General features: G+C 38.1%; 1 protein-coding gene across 34 annotated transcripts in view; it reads right to left on the bottom strand.

Moving 5' to 3' along the window:
• Positions 1–21,170, bottom strand: part of ZBTB20 (zinc finger and BTB domain containing 20) — an 818,830-nt gene that overhangs the window by 241,562 nt on the left and 556,098 nt on the right. For 3 of the 34 annotated variants that reach the window (XM_084873951.1, XM_084873931.1, XM_084873917.1), the window contains one exon: positions 6,997–7,071. The exons of 28 other annotated variants lie outside the window; for them this stretch is intronic. The gene's annotated coding sequence lies outside the window, so the exon portion shown is untranslated. Of the gene's footprint in view, positions 1–6,996; positions 7,072–13,942; positions 14,111–21,170 lie in introns of those variants that run through there. 3 more of the 34 variants (XM_084873942.1, XM_084873949.1, XM_084873932.1) reach the window with 2 other exon arrangements.

Raw genomic sequence — 21,170 nt, 5'->3', positions numbered from 1 at the left:
TTTTTCGAAGTGAGAGGGAAGAACATCACAGAGTGGAGATAGAGCATGAACTAGGGTCTGGCAATGGGAAAGGGGAAGTCGGTGAACTTGGCTGAGGTGGGGAGAGCAGGTCAATCAAGAGCAGGAGGCTCACTGCAGGTGCATGGAGCTCTATGAGGTATGGACTCAGCTGGCTAATGAAGACTGTCAAACTGCTAGACCAAAGCCTTGCTCATTTTACTTTAGGGGAAAAAGAAGTTGATGGGACCCTGGAGTTGGGGAAGAAAAAGGGGCCAGTTGGTAGTAGAGAAGCTTTACAGCCAGATGAGGACTTTTGGATTTTAACCTACAGGTAGAAAAGAAACAGTGTAGAACCCTAAGCCAAGAAATGAGATGAGGAAAATGGTGGACAGAAGCAATTATTTCAGGTGCTTAAAAGGACTGCTTTATGGAAACAGCCTGAAGTAAGGGTGGCCTATTTCCAGGGGTCCAGACAGGAGATGAGAGCCAATCTTTCCAAGACCCACTGTGAAATCCTGAAAATAAAGAGAAGACAGGAGAAAATGAGAAGATATTGTTTGGTGATAACTGGCAGAATTTAGTGATTAACAGAATTTAAGTAAAGGGCAAAAAAAGAGAATTAAAATGATCCCCGTCTTGGGGCCTGAGGAAAGGATCCTATGGACAGTACCAAGTAAATGGGAGAAAATAAAATGGATGGCTGGAGTGGAGCAATGATTTATTTTCCCTAATATTAAATAATAGCTTAACACATTAATTCAACTACCCAATTCTTTCTTAAGCAGGTATGTATTAAGTTTACAATAAAACTGTATGTAAGGCTTACAATGAGGAGACAGAAAGTTCCATCACTGAGAAAGCAGGCATGCAGCCCACCGGCTGTAAGTTTGACATGCTTGGTTTAGATCTTATTGCAACATTACTTAAAGGGTAAATTTCATTTTTTTGGTATTAATTTTCTATTGTTTGTAATTCTCAGACCACCGACATAGCAGTGCTTTCATCAGTGATGGATGTGCCATCTCAACACAATTTATAATCAAGTAATTTCTCTCAGTGTACTTGGATAGCATCTTTTTTCTCAAATAGCATTTATGCATTTAAATGAAGCCAGTGAATAAGATGGCTTTGGGTTACAGCAGGCTTCAGTTTCCATTATGATCAGTCCTGATGAAAAACCATGTGGTTCTCTGGAAGGGATACATGCATATGTACAGGCTCTGTGCCTCTTTCAGAATCTGGCCTTATGGCCATGGTATTAGAACTACCACCAATTATATTGTGGATCCTGCTTGTTTGAGGGTGAGAGGAGAAAGGGAAATTCACACTTATTTTTCACAAAGCACTGTAAGAATCCAATGGCTGTGGCCTCTGTTCACCATCAATTGAGATACAATGCACACCTGTGGGAGTCGACCTGCAGGCCTGATTTCTTACATCAGCTCTCTTCTCTCATGCAAGGAGTGTCTAAGGAACTGAAGAGGCTCGGGAGATCAGGTAGGCTCAGAACTGAGTCCACTATAACTGCACCACAAGGAAATCAAGTTTAAAAATGTGGCTGAGTTATTTCTTAAACATTAATACAGGCTGGGGCAAAAGTAGGTTTACAGATGTTTGTATGGAAAATAATACAATAATTAATAACTAATAATATGACAATAAATTCTGAGTTCCCTGTACTCACCCTGTAAACCTATCTCTGCCCCTCCCTGTATAAAGCAAAAGGAGTATTAAGACCTGAAAACCTACTTTGAAGAAAACAAGTCATGGTAAAGAAAGGAAGTTCTTTGTAGTGGCTAAAGAAAAAAGTACCCAAAGAAGCAAATAAGCATATGAAAGTCTCTTACTATACCAAGATATTACTATATTTATTTCTGACCTTTGGTTACTGAGAAGATATGAAGGATGACAATCTACACGTAGTCTTTACATGGCAGATGCTCCTCTTATTCAAGGAAACAAATCCTTTTATAAAATATAACTAAATATTTGTCCAATCAAAGGGCATTTTGTGTTCATTTTTAGATAGTCTCGTCCACCAGTTCCTGATAACTAAAAATGAGACATTTTCTTAAGTAGGTTACCTTGTGTGTGTGTTAAATACTTAAAGATGGATTCAGTGTTAATTTTATAGTGCATGACCTAGTTCAGTGGGACCATTATATACAACAATTCTTCTCAGCCCTTTTTTACTTCCTTTTTATAAAATTAATAGAAAATCCTATTAAACATTCAGTGTATATCCTCACCATGGTACTATTACTGGTATCACAATGGTTCCTCATGTCTTATGCAGTACAATACATTCTCTACTATAGCATCATTTTCTTTTTTGTAAACAGAAATTTGGCTTTTGCAGAGCTATTTCCACCAAACTATAAAAAGTGCTAATGATGCCCAATTTAGGACGTAAACAATTTACTACTGTCCTCCTTTGAGCTTTCCTCTGTTTTCATTTCTCTAATCATCATCCTAAGAATACTATTTCCTAGAAAGCTTTGGGCATGGTTAATTTCATAACAAGTTACAAGTTCACTTTTTTTAAAAAAACAACTGATGTTGATATTATATTTTGGTAAACTTAACACTTACAAAGTGTACTCTTTACCCGACATTTTCCTTGTATGACTGACTACTCCCAACCACTCCATTTCTACTATTTTACCTTTATCATTGTGCTTCCTCAATTTTACTTCCATAAAGTATTATTTCTACTTCTATATAACTCTAACTTTTTTATTATTTTCCCTCACTTATTATACTTAATCTTATTTTTCTTATGCATTGAATATATTTCCTGAGTGCACCGTGGTTCAGTAATTAGTGGTATTTTCATCACTTATTCCATAGTTTGGTTGATGACTGCAGAGAGAAAATACATTTATCAAACTGATTCATATTTGGTATGAATAAACTGAAGTTTAGATTCAAGAGGATTTGTCTTTAGCAATCTATAAGCAGGAAAATGGACAGAATGCCATCCTTTAACACCATTTCCTCTTCACTTATGGAGGAAGCCTTGGAAACAATAGTTTGTTATTAGCTTTCTAATTTTTTATTTTTGGTTGTGTCTTTAAGAAGTTTCATTCAACGTTTAGAAAAAAATTATAATTTCTTATTTTCTGGTCCAATTTTTATCTCCTTATTTTCTTCCAGTTGTACATTTGTTCTCTTTTTAAAAAGTTGTATTTTGTGAGTTATCTTTTGAATACACAGAATCTCAGATTTTTTTTTAAAGAGAATTAAAGTAGAAGAAGATGTTTGAAAATCTGAAACATAAGAAATTTGTAGACTCATAAGAATTAAAATTTATTTTTCTTATCTTTCTAATTTGAATATCAGAGATCCTTATTTTTTTGTTTCTCCTTCTTTAAGTAGTATGGAAAATGCTCAAAAAAATCTGTTTACAATTAAAGATTCAATTTGAGTTTTAACATTTACTGAGAATCTATTATTTCTAAAACATTATACTGAATTTCTTTCACTTAAAGAATTTACACCTAGCAGAGGTATCATACAAATTACAGATGATGATGCAAATTAAGCACTAAATTTCATAAAAGAAGCACCAAAATTTTTTTTTTTGGTGGGAGGTCTATAGGAGAAATCAAGGACTTTTGCTGGATGAGAGGTAAAAAGAACTAGGCAAGAAGGGCTTCATAAAGGTAATGGTATTGAAGATGAGCCTCAAGGATAAATAACATTTAAAAGATGCAAATAAAGATAAAGGTATATTCAAGCACCAGGTAAAGAAAACAATGTTTTCAAACACCCCAAATTAATAGGGAAAATGTTTAAAGTCAAAAGTTTTTACTCTGACATAGATTTCTAAACAGTACAGTGATGGTTCATTCCATGGTTCTAAGGTTTATGAGCTCCCACATAAATGTATTTGCTGCAGATGTGGTTGCTGACTGCTATACCAGGAAATTTGATCCATATTTGTTTTCGAAACACACACACACACACACACACACACACACACACACACACACACACTTGTATTCCATAGAGTAAGATAAACCTAAACACAGAGGCTAGGTTTTCCAATATTATTTTTCGATTTGTTTGTTCATAATCAAGGTGGAAACTTAAGAGTTCAATGCATGTGATGACTGCATCTATTACTTTGTGTCACATTTTTTCCTCAGAATATTTTCAACATTATTTAGCATAAACACAAAAACTATGTCCAAGCTGGAGTACTGATGTTGGATCACTCCAAGAAGTATCCTCAACGTATTTCAAAAATGTATCCTCCTCTCTATAAATCTAGATTTATTTCATGAAATAGTTATACGGAGTTTTGTCAAGAAAACAACTGGAAGTAATATCTCATGTTTAATTGGGCATTGAGACTAGAGGAGTAATTCAGTCCAAGACTTTACCATAAGATTGCCAAAGCAACTAGAAATTAGTGACATATATAAGACTTTAAGAACTTCTCCACTTTGTATTCTATATATGCATGTATATGTATAAGTATATGTATATGTATAAGTATATGTATATGTATATATATGTATATGTATATGTGTATATATATGTATATGTATATGATGTGGTACATACATAAAGTATTAATCAACACTCATGAGCACAGTGGCTCAATTTATAACAATTTCTGTCATGTATACTAAGTTAATTTGTGGGAGAAAAATGTAATAAATTGAAGTATAATGTAGCTTCCATTTTCCTAAACACTCAGTCTCTTCTTACCATTTTTCTTTGATCCTTAGAAAATCAGTGAAAAGTCAGGATTTTGATTATACCAGTATGTGCATTTAGTATATACTCATAAAATATAAACTGAGCTTTCCTTTTCTGATGCTATTAGAGATAGGTTACAGCTTTTTTAACCTAACCTTAGGATTAAGCTGGTCAAATATATTAGTTAAAATGAATACCATAGCCAAAACAGGTTCGGCTCAGTGGATAGAGCGTCAGTCTGCGGACTGAAAGGTCCCGGGTTCAATTCCAGTCAAGGGCATGTACATTGGTTGCAGGCACATTTCCAGTAAGGGGTGTGCAAGAGGCAGCTGGTAGATGCTTCTAGCTCTCTATCCCTCTCCCTTCCTCTCTGTAAAAAATCAATAAAATATATTTAAAAAAATAATTTAAAATAAATACCATAAAGTCATAGTATAATTGTGTGCATTCCTTCCACTTACAGTTTGAACATGTGCTGTTCGGTACTGAAATGAGTAAAATATAATCAGAATTTATTCCAGAGGAACAAAATCTACACTTCTATATGATCCCATCAGCAATTAACTTTGCCCTAATGGAATTAACACAATGTACAAGTTCAGGAATGGGTACACAGGAAGAGGAAGGGAGAATGAAACTCATTCATTCCCTTGCCAGGTTCTGCAAAAAAGCTTCCTTATTCCCACAATGGAACATTTCTCTTCCTTATTTCTAGCGTGGCTCAAGTCAGTAGGCTTAAAAATCATCTACATAGAGGTTTTCATCTTCCTTCCCAAAACGTAAGATGAACTTGTGATAAAAAGATGATGTCTCCTGCTCAAATGCAGTACCAAATAGAAAATTTACTAAGCAACATTTTGAAGAAGTATTCACAACTTCATACTATCCTTCTACCTGTGTCTGCTTCACAGATTTGAGGCGGGGGGTCACAGCTAGTTTTTCCCTGTTGGTTAGATAGCCTTTCCAGATGAGGTTATCATTCTCATTACTCTGCTTCTTCCTCTCTCACTAGAGTGTCTTTCTAAAGGCAACGGAGGACCTCTTCAGTGGGATATTGAAGGCAGGGGATGCCTGGAATGATTAAAAGAAACAAAGCTTTCCCACAACACTTGTCCTTTCCTCTGTAAGGAGATGAGGTAATATATAATCTCCTTTCTGAATTACTACCACAAGGGCCATTGTGGGAGGAAGAGATGGATTTCTGAGAGTGAAATTCCACTGCATGGCCAGGGCTATTTTCAGAAGGGCTTCTCTTCAATATCCTCAGTTCAGAACTGGTCTCTTTCCTCAGAGCAGTACTTTGGAAAACACCAAGAATACACATCTTCCAGGCAAAAAAGGAAAGTAATTTCCTTGTTGTTGGAATATATAATGAAAAAAAGGGAGATGAAAAAAGTGATTCTGCTAATAAAGGTGATGCAAGTGAATAACTGTCAAATCCTTCTGCTATTTTTCATGTGGTTTGTGTGTGACACTTCTATCTGATCTTTCCTTCTGCAATTTCTACAAAAACACAATTCACCTGTGTAATCTGGACAGGCAGTTAGTTTGCTTAGACATAAATTAAATAGCCCCAAGGGCCAATCAACCTTTGATTCTTGTTAATACCCCAATAACTTCTTCAAGTAGGAACAGAACCCTACCACAGGACATGGATTCGCACTTGCCAAAGAAATCACTGCACGTGTAAATTAGAAACTAATCATCACTTCCTCCCTGGATACAGGGGAAGCTTTGCCTAAGAGTTTATGTTGAAATATATATTTTTATGAAATAGTTCTCACTGTAGTAAGCATCAATTTAGGAGTATGAAACACTGATTCTCAGCTTTAGCACATCAGCAAACTCAAGAGAAGGAAACACTGAGAAGGAGAACTGACAAAGGCCTGGACCTGGTTTACACTTTGAGAAACTAATTATATTTGTAAATTCCTGGTTAAAAACCTGACAGTTGTCACTGGCAAGCTATTTCTGGATTTCTTCATCATATATTTTCCCCTAAAGTCTCTCAAAGAACTGAAGGACTTCCAGAGACAAAAATGAACTTGACAATCATGCTGCAACTAAAACAGATCCTGATTCTTTTCGTCACTTTTTAATTCACTGCAGATGGTGCAAATGGATGTTTACTGGCTGACAGGTAATGAGTCTTGTTGTAGATAATAGTGATCGACGGAATCTCATGCATGTTGACAGCCCAGCATCTCAGCAACTGTATATGGGTACCACCCATTGCTATGCAGCACATACAATATTGTGACAGGGTGCAAAGTCAAGTCCACTTACCCCAATAGAAACGATGATTGGTACACCTGAAGCTCACTAGTTCACATGTGCCCTGATTGCATTCTCACTGTCCACCTGGGAAGACAGTCTAAGATGTGATCTAATGTCTACTGCTCTAAAAGGAAAATGTAATCTGTTTAAACATCCAAACACTCCTCTTCCCAGGTACCGCCATTCATCACAACTGTCAGTGCTTCTGTGGAAGAGTAATGACCCTCCGGCATGAGATAATGCTCCATAGGGGCCTTATGAATGCCACTGCCAAGCACAGAAATTGATCGGTGTTCAGTGGGACTGGTATGCGCATCATGAAAGACCTGCACTTACTCACTAAATTACAAGTGGCTGTTTACTCCTTACACAATAAAGCCTGGGTTAGGGAACCACAGGCCCTGCTGACTTTAATTGTCCCAAACATGTGAGCACTAGATTTGGACCCATCAGTGAGATAGATTTAAACAGCTTGAAACTGAAAGTTGGATCAGAGTCATTCAAAAATACATTGGGAGATAACACAGGCATTGTCGACTTCTTTTTCTTTTCTCTTTTAAATCCTCTCTATCAATGGAGGGTAACAACATCCCACTATCCAATAAAAAACAAAAAAAAACCCCACACAGAATAAGCATGCCAGTGAAAAGTTAACTGTTTGTTTCCTTTCTGTGTGCTTCCCTTCATCTCTGAATTTGTTCATGCATTGTTTCCACAAAATAGGATAAAGATAAACAATTGTTCATGGTATGAACTCATGATTTTCAAAACATCTTCCAACAGGTCTATTTCTTCATCTATCCTACATTGACTTTTTCCTTTAAATCCTCCCTTTTCTCCCAATCTCAGCTACATTTACTATCATGTGTTCTTCAGAAATAGGAGAACTTGCACTCTATAGAATATTCATTTCTTGGTAAATGCTCTCTCACTATAAAAAATTAATCCAAAATATATTGCATTTGAAAGCTGGATATTCTCTTGTGACTTCTCATTTATTCTATCTCCCTTAGTTCTACTAGTGATGCTATGTCTTCAGGGATTTTAGATTCTAGAAAAGATGTTATTTCTTAATGTACCTTTGATTTTAAATTTCTGTCCAATCTTTTTTGTCAATAGTCCTGATAACACTAAACACTTAATAAATACAGTTTATTTTTTTAGTAAATAAGTTTTGAAAATTCTGTTACTTTATTAGATTATAATATTTTTATGCTTTTCTCTTTTTAAGCACTGACAGTTGTGATGTAAAGTAGATATAGCCAAAACTGAAAGGAAATTTTAAAAAACCCTTCAGGATGCAGCATCCATGTTAAGTCACTAAATACAAGTTAGTCTTGCCTCAGAAATTGTTTTGCAACCTGTATGAGTTGAATGGCTCAACATAAATGAAGGGAAACCAAATATTTTACTCACATTGACCCATATTATTTTAATAAAATTTACTAAGTATGAATTCATGAAATCATTACAGTTAGGAGAGATCTATCTACTTGGAAATTCTCTTTTCCCTTGGCAGCTCAGAGTTATACCCAACTTAACTTTTGGTCTTCACAAAATTCTGATTATTAATATTTCTAGTAATGGGACTCACACTTTCCTGGGAAGAGAAACTTAGAGAGATTTTAATAATTAATGAAATATACAAATGGGATCATGAAATTGGAATCTCTCAGTATACTACCAGGAATGAAGAAATCTTCTGAATAATTAGGAATATACTAGAAGACAACAAAAAAGATCAGGTAGTGTACTGAACGAAATCACCTCTGATGTCAAGTGTCAACTAGAAATGTCAATCCAATGCAGGAGGACTGGATACAAAGGAACAGTGTGCTGCTGAGCAGAGAGGTATTAAGTTACCTGATTATCTTTTTCTGGAAGAATGCATTATGGTTTAGACACTTTTATTACCCAAAAGATGTAGACAAATCAGGGAAGATTAACAACCAGTTTTATTAGGAGGTAGCAGATGAGCTGGTGTGAATACTACGGGTTGTTAAAAGTTCTGTATTCTCTTCTCAGCTCTGATGTGCTCTCACGTGGGAATAGGCATTGTTGAAATTTAGATAGGATAACTTATGCTTTGTTCCCTAGAGAAAGGGCAGTTTGGGAACTGAAGGAAGAGAGATGCTTAAAACAGCAAAAGACCTGGGGGTGGCAGAAGGGAAGGTAATTCTATCAGGATTTTTCAACTTTAATTAGAACAACAACAATAACAATAATACAACCCATTGTTAAGCTGGTTCACTTAAGCTCAGTAGTATTTGCAATATGCCTTCCATAAATAATACCTAATTGTTTTTGGTCCATGGACTAAGGATGGTCCATATACTATACTGTTATGCTTTTTCCCTGAAAATATATTTGCAAGATTATTTTAGGAGCTCTGATTATAAAAATCACTCCCAGTTAGTTACCCTTAACTCTAATGTAATTTTATCACCTTTTATTACCCTGAATCTATAATCTATAGTCTCACAGGAATGCCCCTTTGGAAAAGGTTCCTGCTTCTTGCCTTCTAAATGATTTTCTACACACATTTTCATATACAACATAACTAGAGGCCCGGTGCATGAAATTTGTTCACTTGGGCGGGTGTGAGGATGGGGTACCTCAGCCCAGTCTGTGCCCTCTCAGGGGATGTCTTGACTGATGGCTTAGGTCCACAACAGCCATCAGTTGTACATCCTTAGCGCTGCCCTGGAGGTGCTCACCAGCCATGAGCCTGGCTCAGGGCTTCTGGCTGAGCTGTGCTTGCCCTGTTGGAGCACACTGACCACTAGGGGGGAGCTTCTGCATTTAGCGTCTGCCCCCTGGTGGTCAGTGCATATCATAGTGACTGGTCATTCTGCTGTTTAGTCTATTTGCACATTACCCTTTTATTATATAGGATGGCACAGTTTACCTTTACGAATTATCATTGAGAATTAATTTCTTTTTATTAATGAAAACATAAGTTGTCAAAAAGTTATCTATTAGTACACTATTTTTATACAGGCCATCACTCCTGGGTGTATTTGTTATGATTTACTATTTTTTAAAGATTTCAATTGGCTGACAAAGTATAATAGAACTAAATATTCGAGCAATGCTGATGATTCACTAAAGCCAATTCATTGCACTGATATCTACCCTTGGACTTATTCTACTGGGAAACATCTATAAACATTAAAAAAAAAGTTCTTCCTTTCCTGCTATTCATTCAAATTACATTACATTTGTCCCCAAATCCCATGATGGTCTCTGCTGACTACTTCGTTGGGGTGAATAAGCAGGACATTTAAAACCATACGGAATTCAAAAGGAGCAGGAGAGTTGCGATGACTGTGCTCTTAGGCAGATTTCAGGAAACAGAGGAGGCAGCTAGTGAAGAACCTTGGTAAAACTGGCCCATACTCTCAACAGCTCCCTTAACTGTTGAGATTCTGGTGACTTCTCAGTTACTTTAAAAATCGTCTTCCTATCAAATAATGGCTTCATTTGCAAACGTCATTGAATTCTGCTCACATCTCCCTTTCCTCTTCCTCTCAGGAAGGACATTTTTAGCCAAAATGATCCTTTGATAGACCGGGCATAGGAGATGCTACACTTCATAACCCAGTTTCTGCTTATTTGGCTGTTCAACATAAAACAGGTCAAATCCTCCACGAGGTAACCTATTACTCTGTCCTGAGATTATGTCCTAGCTTCACCTTTGGACCTTTTCTTAAGATTTGTTGGGATTAATTCTCTTTGTGAATCCCTATTCTCCATTCTCTATACAGCAGCTACAATGATTTAAGTGTAGAATCAGATCCTACCACATAAACCTCCAGAGGCTATCCCTTGCAATTAGAATAAAATCCAAACTTGCCACCAGGAAGCCTGTATTATCTGGTTCATGACTCCTTTTCTGATCACATCTCCAATACACTTATTGACTAACCGCCTTTTGTAATTCACAAACCTACCTCACTTTTGTCTCGAGTCTTTGCAGTTGCTATTCCAGTTTACCTAAAATGCTTTTCCTCCAGATTTTCATATGGTTGGTTTATAATGTCATTCAAGTCTTAGCCAGATGCCTTTTCATTACATGCAATCATTTTAGGTTACACTCATATTTGCTTTACGTTACTCATCAGTGTGTGTTAGTACATTTATGAACTATCTCCTCTAACTAGGATGCTTAATTAGGAAGGAGGTCTTTGTAAGTTCTGCTCACTGTTATACTCACAGTGCCAGTGCCTAGAACAGCAGGAGCTCAATAAATACTTGCTAAATGAATGAATACATTAATGACTAAACAATAATAATAATAAAAAAAACTAAGGAAGGGCAATACCAATACTTTTCATCCCAGTGGTTCTTTAAATGCACCTCAAAATGCTTTAAAAACAAATTGTTTTCCTTATACCCTGGCATCAGAAGTACTAATTTTACTAATTAAAAGTTTGGACATCAGTGTACATTAACGATTGGTCCAAAATCATGTGCTAAATAATAAGTCTTGCACAGTTCAGGTCTCAAATCATGTCAGACCAGCCAGTCCTACAATGTATGTCTTGGAACACAATGACAAACCAGGTGTAATTAATCTGAGGTCCACTGATAGGCTGTAGGGGGCCTATGAATTCATTGAAAAGGTTCTATGTCCTCTTTTGGAGAGAGGGTCCACAGATTTCATCAGATTATCAAGCTATAACTAAAGGCGGATAGAAATCCTTTTAAGCAATACCATTCAATCCCATCTTCTGCTGTGGTGATAAATGTGCTTTGGAATACAAAGACACTAGGTAGCAAATTTCAATAATTTTCTCTGTCTATTTAGGTTACACTCACTTTACCCAATAGCTTTCTCATAACTTTGAACTGTCACTTTTTGGAATGGCACATGAACCATAAGTCTGCATCCTAAACTCTGCTGAAACATCTTTGGCCAATTGGTATTTAATCTCATTTTTACCTGAATATGTTAAATATGAGCAATTTATTAGCTTAAAATGTACCTAACTATGACATTTATTAATGCTATTATTTTGGGAAAAAACTTTTATTTAAGTCCTAGAAGGTTTAAATGAGATAACACTTGGTTTGTCATTTCTATAGGTAACCAAATGAAATTGTCATTTCTATAGGTAAAAAGTGGTTGAACATCAGTAAAGTGAAATGTCCAACCTTTTGTAAGTATTCAAATGTTAACTGCTGTCGTTGTTAGAGAAATTATTCTCACTCCACAACCCTCTCTTCCTGTTAACAATTCTATCCATGTAGAATGTACTGTTGGAAGTGGTGCTGGGATGGGTTTGAATTCGCCCATGATTTAAATTTCTAATACATAGGCTTTATTAATTCTTAACATTTCAGCTACCTCCAAATGATACCACAGAGGAAACCTGAAGAACGGGCCTTAGAAAATTAAACTCACAGAGGCTTGTTTTTCTTATAGCTCGATGCACTTCTAACAGAAAAACTTCTAAATGGATATCAAACTCCTGGAGCAGGTGCACGAGGGCTGTACTGGTTTCCTTTTGCTTCTCTAACAAAGTGCCACAAATTAATGGCTTAAACAACAGAAATTTATTATAGTTATGAAGATCAGTAGTTCTTAAATGATGGCGTCAGCTAGGTTGCTTAGAAAGAAGGCAGGCTCTAGGGGAGAATTCTTTCCTTGTCTTCTTCAGGAGAGGCTGCCTGCATTCTTTGGCTCATGGCCCCTTCCTCCATCTTCCAAGTCAGCAATGTAGCATCTTTGAATCTCTCTCTCTCTCTCTTGCTCTCGCTCTGATTCTGCTTCCATTGTTACATCCCGCTTCTCTGATCTTCCTACCTCTTTCTTTTCCTTAAAAGGACCCTTGTGGTTATGTTAGGCTTACCCAAATAATCCAGGATAATTTTCCCACTTCAAGATCCTTAATTTACATCTGCAGAGTCCATTTTTGCCACATAAGGCAACATACTCACAGGTCCTGAGAATCTTGGGGGTAGAGGGGTCATTATTCTGTTTATCTCAGGAACCAAAATTTTCCAAGTACACAAATTGCAAATAGCAAGCAAGGTTTTATCTTGTTTCTTTAAAGCTCATATCATGTCTTAGCTACATAGAAAGTTTTACGTGAACCTTCATATAATTTTTAAAGAGACAGTACCTTACAACTCTTGAGCCTCACTTTTTGGTACATGCATATGGGAACCATCATCTTAGTTTTGCTTGTAGGAGTCTTATTTTACCCCTTTCCCCAGTTCTAGTTAATCTTATTTATATTCCTACTTGTCCTTTTTGCAGAACTAACACTGCTATCCCTAGCCAAAGAATTATTACTATGGTAAGTTCTTTCAGCTATATCTTCTTCTAACTCTAAGAATAAAAGATACATATTTCTTTAGCAAGATCCATCCAGGTCAGAGCTCCAACACTTCTCACCACATGTTTCTTGGGCCCCTTCCTCAGGCACCATGTACATTCTGTCTCAATAAGCTAACCAGCATTTACAGGTGTTAGTACAAATGACTATCCCATTAAAACTGTCAGCCCTCACCTCCTTGCTTCAATAAACATAACTGTCTTTCTCCTCCTCTCCCCTAAAATGTCTGCTTCCCTGACCTACAACTCCCTGCTCACGATATCCAGTAAACAACAACGGTCCTTAAACATTTAAGCTTCATCAGCACAGGCCTATCACGGCAGCATAACATCCTTGTCCTGCTGGAAACTATTCAGCATCCAGAGGGCCATCTTTATGCTGATAACACTAAAATATAAAATAATGCCAACAGCTGGTGCTACAAATGGCTTTTAAAAACGATGTTCATTCACTAAAATTCCTCTTGCTACTTTTGACATGAAACACGCAGTCTCTAATTATTCTGATCAAGACGGTGAAATACAAAAACAAACTTTAATTGTGTTTAACAGATATTTAATCAGGACTCACTGAACTACAGATTAAAGCTGAAATTCATAAACCATAATTACCCGATTGTCGCAATCTTTTGGTCCACATTCTCCTTCCGTCTGGGCGTCTGGCACCTTGCCCCGATTTTCTTTTACTGTCTTCTCAGCTTCGTTACTGTTCATGTTTTCCAGCAGAGATTTAGCACAGATTACAAAATATCTGTTCTTGGCAACTTTCTTCATTAGCTTTTTCTTCCCCCCTTGCAAAGAAGTTTACTCTTTTTTTTTTTTTCCCCCTATCAGAGTAGCTGGAATAGACATGCATTTAGGGTGCTTTGGTGACACAAACTAATTATATAGTTAGCAGGAGATAATACGGCAGTGCTAGCTAGTTATTGTAGTTATCACATAGGTATCATGCAGCTTCTTCAGCATGCCATGCCGTGTGTCCCAGTCACCATGTAATTACTGCATGTCACTGTTTTATGGAAAATGCTCATCTCACCCTAACAAAACCTTTCCCGCCACATTTTGGGGGGGGGGGGGCCGGAAATGGAAGTCTTAGTTCTCATTTCTAGTCCTGCTCATTCCCAGTAAGATGTTGTCATGTGAATTTAAGAGGAACACCTGTCCTCTCCTGAAAATTTGCTTTTACATGGAGCAACTCTGCTTTCTTTCGCTTCATTCCACCCAGGTGAGTGAAGTAATTACCAACAATACATACATCTTCTCTTTTGTTGCTTAAAAAAGCAAAGAAACAAACAAACAAAAAACACCAAAGGAAAAAACAAACTAACCAATCCAACTCCACCCCATTTACTTAAGATTCGTTTTGTCTAGCACTTCCTCCCCCCACTCTTCCCTTTTAAATCTTAGTCACATTTGTTTTTCCTAGAATTATGGTGTAAATCATTCTTAACAAGCTCGCTTGAAACTTGTCTCGCTCAGTGGAAACACATAACGCCCCTGTAATGGAAATGCAGGACGGGATGCCTGAACCTCTTTCTATTTTTTTGGGCCACTCTTCAGAAGGACCCGCCGTATTTCCCTGGCAGTGCTGTCCCTAACCCCTGTGTCACACAGCTAGGATCACATCACAGACCACAGCAGGAGGATAAAGAGAAGGCACTGGCAGAAGAAGAGGTGGGTGGTTCCTTTGTTCCCTCCAGTTGGGCAGACGACTCTATGAAGCAAGGACTGTAGTTACTACTTATTTATCTCAAGCTGATGGCTTGAAGTTTGACCTCACTGAGACCTCTAGATATGACATCTCCCCTGAGAGTTCTAGTTCAGCACAGATGAAAGCTCGTTCCAATTCTGCTTTTATTAGTCACCTCCCCAACTGAAAGCTGCCCCTTCGATTGTACACTTAACTCCACATGTTGGGGTAAAAAATCACCCCCAGAGTTAGAAGGGCTGGCGAAATTGCTCTCCCATCCTAGAGTATTGTTCTTCAATCACACAGTCTCCTAAATACAGTTGACAGCCTTTGAGATGCAAAATGCATCACTTTAATGTAGTAGAGGTCCCCTTCACTGCATTGCCAAGTCAATTTAGCAGAATCTTCTTGGAATAATCTGTCCCAAGACCTGAGGATGCGCAGTGATTTTAAGCATTTTAAGCTAACGATAATGGTTAGTGCTGAGAACAGATGTACCTGGCTGTGATGTGATCTATTCCAGTAGGCTTTTATGAGCTGTTCATTCCCATTGACTTAGCATTTTATGTCTGTGCTTTTGCCTGGTGTGATGGTAGCATAGGGGTGTCATGTGTGTATTTTCCTGATGTGCGATGGCTGCACAGGGGGCTTTGTGTTTTTTCTCAGTGCAATGGCTACACAGGGTGTTGTGTGTGTGTTTGCCTGGAGTTACAGCTGCACGTGTTATTGTGTGACTCCCCCATTTGGTGCCTGCTTGCAGGGTCCTGAGTGTATTTTTTCCTAGTCTGATGGTTGCACTCATTGCTCTGCTAATGATGGACATTTCTAGCAATTATCTATCTGCAGGGTCCTGGGGAAAGATATGCAGTAAAATCAATAAACAGTGCTAGACAGGCCCTTGTAAACACAAAATGACACTACTGCATAAATGCTTTTTCCTACCATACATGTTAAAATCCGAGTGCTGTCGGCACTGGAATAAAATTTCTATAGTCTTTCCATCTCCTTCCTATACGGCAATCATTTGGGGGAGTTTGAGATTACCGCTGGTTGGAGGGCTTTTACACGAGGATCTATTTAATGACACTTCTCTTACATTGTCCTGCATATCACCTCTTATTCTCCATCCTGACTTGCTCTGGCATAATAGCTCATCTTCTAAAAGTGAATACGCCTTTCATTTATTCCTGCAGTCTCACCAAGCCCTCCCCACAGGCCCCCATACATCACACACACACAGCCCCTCCCTTGCCTCTCTAGTTCTGTATCCCTCCTGCATGGGCCAAATGGAACCAACAAAGGAAAGAACCAATGGGGTTAAAGTCTTTTGAAACCCCTGGAATACAGATGAGCTGGGAGGCATCTGGAAACAAAACCAGACACTTGAAATCAAAGAGACAAGTAAATTACTATCCTAATCTAGGAAGAATAACTAAAGGTGTCAGTGGGGTTCCATTGATAGCACTTGGCCTTGGGCCAGAATGCCAAGGGTTCAAACTCCACACCAGCATTGGGCTCAGGCCCAAGATTTGCCACCACCGGGCTCAGCAGCCTGTGTGTGCGTGTGCGCAGCAGTATTAAAGGTGTCAGCCTTCTGCAGAGAGGTTAAGTCCAAGTCCTTCTGCCTGTTTGTCATTATACCGCAGAGGGGTGCAGAGATCATCCCAGCTCTTCTCCAGTGCCTCTCTCCACAGTGCAGGCTGGGGAGGAGCTGGGCTCAGCAGCAGTATTTGCTAATATCAATGTTTTGTAGAATTAGTGAAATGCCCTCACTCTAATGAGGCTGCTTGGAGAATTAAAGCACATACAAGAAAACCCACTTGCTCCTTCTTCCCCCACCAAAACCCTGATGTCTGTCCTAGAGATGCTCCTGTCGATGCAGACAGCTAAGTTTGGAATCCTGAAAGCACGTGTCTCTGTGAAAGGAAATGTTTTCATTGGAACAGCTTACATGTCTGGTACACTTGCCTAAAAACTATTGCATAGCATTTTAGAGCTAAAATTGCTATAAAATGCTTAATACAGTAAGAATAATTATGAGATTTTGCATGCACAGCTGGTATACAACTAAAGTCTTAGCAACAGATCCAATGAAGCATGGGAAACCATTTATAAAAATTCCTGGTATGCCAGTTTAAGTCACCATCAACAGACCATCAGCATTGCCTCCACTCTTGAGGATTTACCTACCAAATGCTTTATTTCTTGTTTCATGGATGTCACTTTTATTGGTTTCAAGGAATTCTTGTCATTACTGGATAGTAGCAGTATTAATTGTAATAGGACAAGGATGACCTGAACATAAGGCTTCTCCATTGAATGCAAGAACCAAAAATATAGAAATAATGAACCAAAAGACCAAATTATTAAGTCTACTTAAAGTACTCTTCCCCCCTTTTAAATTATTTTTTCCCTATTCCTTTATTTCTTCATATCTCCCCTTTTCTTTTTTATTTAAAAAAAATCTTTATTGTTGAAAGTATTACACATGTCCCCTTTTCTCCCCCATTGACCCCTTTTATCCCTCCTTCTCAGCCCCGCCCCCACCACCCCAAGCCTTTACCACCCTATTGTCTGTGTCCATAGGTTATGCATGTATGCATTTAAGTTATTTGGTTGATCTCTTCCCTCCCGCTCACCCTCCCCTACCTTCCTTCTGAGATTCCAGTCTGTTTCATGCTTCTATGTCTCCGCCTTCTCAAAGACTCAAATCCTTGAGTTACTTCCTTGGTACTCTGGACACCACTTTCCCCCCTTCCCACCTCTGGCTACAGCCAAGCTGGCCTTGCCTTTCTCTGAGAAACACCCCAAGGGCAGAAGTCTTCTCCTCACTCAAATGATCACAGTTCTATCTTTTCATTTCTTTTAGCTCCAGCTAATAATCACCTGAAAAGGAGCTAAAGTAATTTGGATGAATTGTTAATAATAGCATTTAATATATTGATAGATTATTTATTGGTAAAAATAAATAAATTTAAGAGTCTAAAAAAGAATCTCTTTATTGTGGCCTTTTAGGCTCTATAGAAATGCCATAATGGGTGAGAGGATTCTAATCAGAGCCACTGCTGGATCTTCCATTGGATTGTCTTGGTCAAAGGAAGTCACTGTGGTTATATGGGGCCCCCAAGGGGACAGTCTGAGGACATAAAGGCAATATTTACAATACCAAATTAATTGGACAAAACCCGAAACCAAAGTTTGGGTATCAATAAACATTGCCACCAAGCGTTTGAGTAAGGCATTCAGTTCCTTCAACTGAGAAATGAGGCCCTTTGATTAGAAAAATCTCTATGGTCTTTCATGTCATGGCTGTGACTAAAGGTCAGTTGGTTCTTCTGGTTCCGGTGCTTTCTCCAGTTAAGAATTAGAGGTTCTGAATAAAGACAGCTGTTATTCCATATGGAACGTCCTAAGTAATGGGGTAGTGGTGCCCATAAGTCTCAAACCCTCTGCCTGCTACCTGCACATACTACTGTGAGCTGGCTTCTTGATGTTCTATAAATATTTTCTCACTATTTTTCTTCTGCTCATTTACTTAATTCAATAAACATTAAATAAGCACTTTCTGTGTATGAAACACAGAGTTAGTTATTGAAAATAGGGCTGAACAGGATACCATCTCTGTTTCCTAAGAAGCACAAATGAATCTACTCTTTTATTGATTCTACCTTCCCTTCACTTCTATCCATGAACACATAGGTTTCTAAAACTATAAAATTAGTATAGAAAATTAAAAGGAATTGGATTTAACTAATCTGCACCCAATTCAAAGTACTGTTTACCTTCCACAAAAGAATGTATAATAATAAAAGCATAGTATGCTAACTAGACTGGACAGCTGAATGTTCTTCTGGACGACCTTCCGGACAAAGTTGGGGCTGTGAGGGCTGAGGCAGCCACTGAGGCTGCGAGGGCTGAGCTCCTTGCATGAATTTTGTGCATCAGACCTCTAGTATGCTAATAATTTATATTAGAAACTATAAAGGGATCCAAGATGGTGGCCAATGGGATGGCAGGCTGCAAGATAGTGTGAGTGAGAAAACAAAAGGAGAGTACATGCACATGTGGGGAGTATCTGTATTGTGAGTGAGGGACAGCTATATATTCCATGGGACTGTTGAGGACTAGTGGACTGGGATCTCCTGGTCAGGCAGCCTCTACTTCTGCTGAAATCTCTTCTGGAGCAGCTGGCTCTGCCCATTTCCAGCTGTGATTGGAAGCCCAGCCTTACCTTCAATTGGGAAGACCTCGATACCTCTCATAACCCTACAACCACAATGCTTAGGGACCAGATGCCTCAGTTGTGAACCCATAAACACCAGAATTCCAGCCTCCCCAAACTCAGGCACCTAAAATGTCTGTCCAGGGGGAGACAAAACAGCGCTGAATACACGGACAGGCCCTGTGTCTTCTCACAGAGCAGACAGAAGGAACAGCTGAACTGAACAACACTCACCCAGAATTGGCGAATTAAACACAGCTGGTGAGGCAACCCATGGATGAAAAGGTCAGATATAGCCTAAGCTCTGCCTTCTCAGATTCATTTGGGTGTTTGTTGTTTGTGTGTTTGTTATTTGCATTTTTTGGATTAGTTGTTGTTTGTGTTCATCTCTGAGGGTTTGTTGTTTGCATTTTTTTGGAATCGTTGTTGTTTTATTGGGGTTCCCCCCATATATATACTTCCCCCTTTCTTTTCTCTTCTCTTTCTTTTCTCTCTTACATTTTCCCCCTTTCTCAATATCATTTTTGCACTCTTTTCTATCCCCTAATTCTCTTTTCTCTGGTGGTAAACTTTACCTGGGGTTATTAGTATCGTGAATGCATTTGTGTTTGGTGCCCTGTGCATTGTGTCTTCTCATGTTGGCCTTCTCTCTGGCCAAGAGCAGCCTTTTTGCCTTCCCATGCTGACCATTCTGGGGTGGTGCAGAATGCCTGCATCATTGCCCTGGAGACAATGCAAGCGTCCCACCCTGCCCCTGGCCTCTTGGCTCCTGCATATACAAATTAACCCACCATCTTTGTTGGGTTAATTTGCATACTCACTCCTGATTGGCTGGTGGGCATTGCGAAGGTACAGTCAGTTTGCATGTTTCTCTATTATTAGTGTAGATAATGAAGACATTGTGGAGAGCTGGGATATAAGCTCAGGTCTATGTTTGTCTCTATAACATTTCTTGGTTTTGACAATTTAACTGTTTTAAAAACAAGCAATCTTGTTTGAATGATTTGTTAGCAAAGGAAACACCTTTTTATAATCTTTCTTTACATTCATTCCTGGCCTTACACATAGTACAATGAAAATAGGAGATAAGATTTTTCTCAATGGATCTGACTGTCTTTTCATATTTATTTCAACAGAGATGAAAAATTACTTTGGGGCTCTCAAAATAAAAGAATGTGCTACTTACTATTTGAATAAGCATTTGCTATTAATTAATCAGACATGGATAAGGTGTGTTATTGTAATTATATTGGTAAGGTATGATTTACGTTGTTCTACTGCATATTACTCTGTGCTGTTTTTCATTTTCTTGCACTGTGAAACTTTTTGTTTTTATGAATTTAGTCACAGTTGGTTGTGTTTTCAACTTTGTAAAAATATAATACTAAGAAAATTAAAAAAAGAAAAAGAAAATATTTTCAAAATGATGTCAAAATCAAATCTGCCCCTCACTAATTTGATTTGTAGGAAATGGAGAACAAAGTATTTCAAGCAGAATGCTTTTAAATACATCCTAATTGCTTCAATGTGCAAATGCATTGACTAAATTGAAGCATGCATTTAACACTTTGCACTTCTATTGTGCTTATTCATCTAAGTTCTATAGATAGCAATTCCATAGAAAAAGAGAAGAACTTCACTATAGAGCCAGTCATTCCACAGTTACTGGGGAAAACTATTGTTCTAAAGTTCAAGCTTACTTCACAAAGCTAGCTCACTTTCAGAGGAATGCAGAAGATCATTAGTCAAAATAATACAAAATAACAGATAATTTATTGTTGTTACTTAAGTTTCCCCAATTGACCCTGTCTTCCCTATTCTTCTTTTCTGCTTTCAGTGGGATAGGGCAATGAGGTGGGGGAAGCCAAGCCATGTAATGTTGACAGGGTAATTCCTGGGGATGGATACTGGGAGGCTGGAGGTGATGT

The sequence above is a fragment of the Pipistrellus hanaki genome (assembly GCF_964339955.1).
Source record: "Pipistrellus hanaki genome assembly, chromosome: 2".
In the NCBI taxonomy this organism is placed as follows: Eukaryota; Metazoa; Chordata; class Mammalia; order Chiroptera; family Vespertilionidae; genus Pipistrellus; species Pipistrellus hanaki.
Note: the sequence above shows the minus strand (reverse complement) of the source record. Positions and strands in the feature narration are given on the sequence as shown.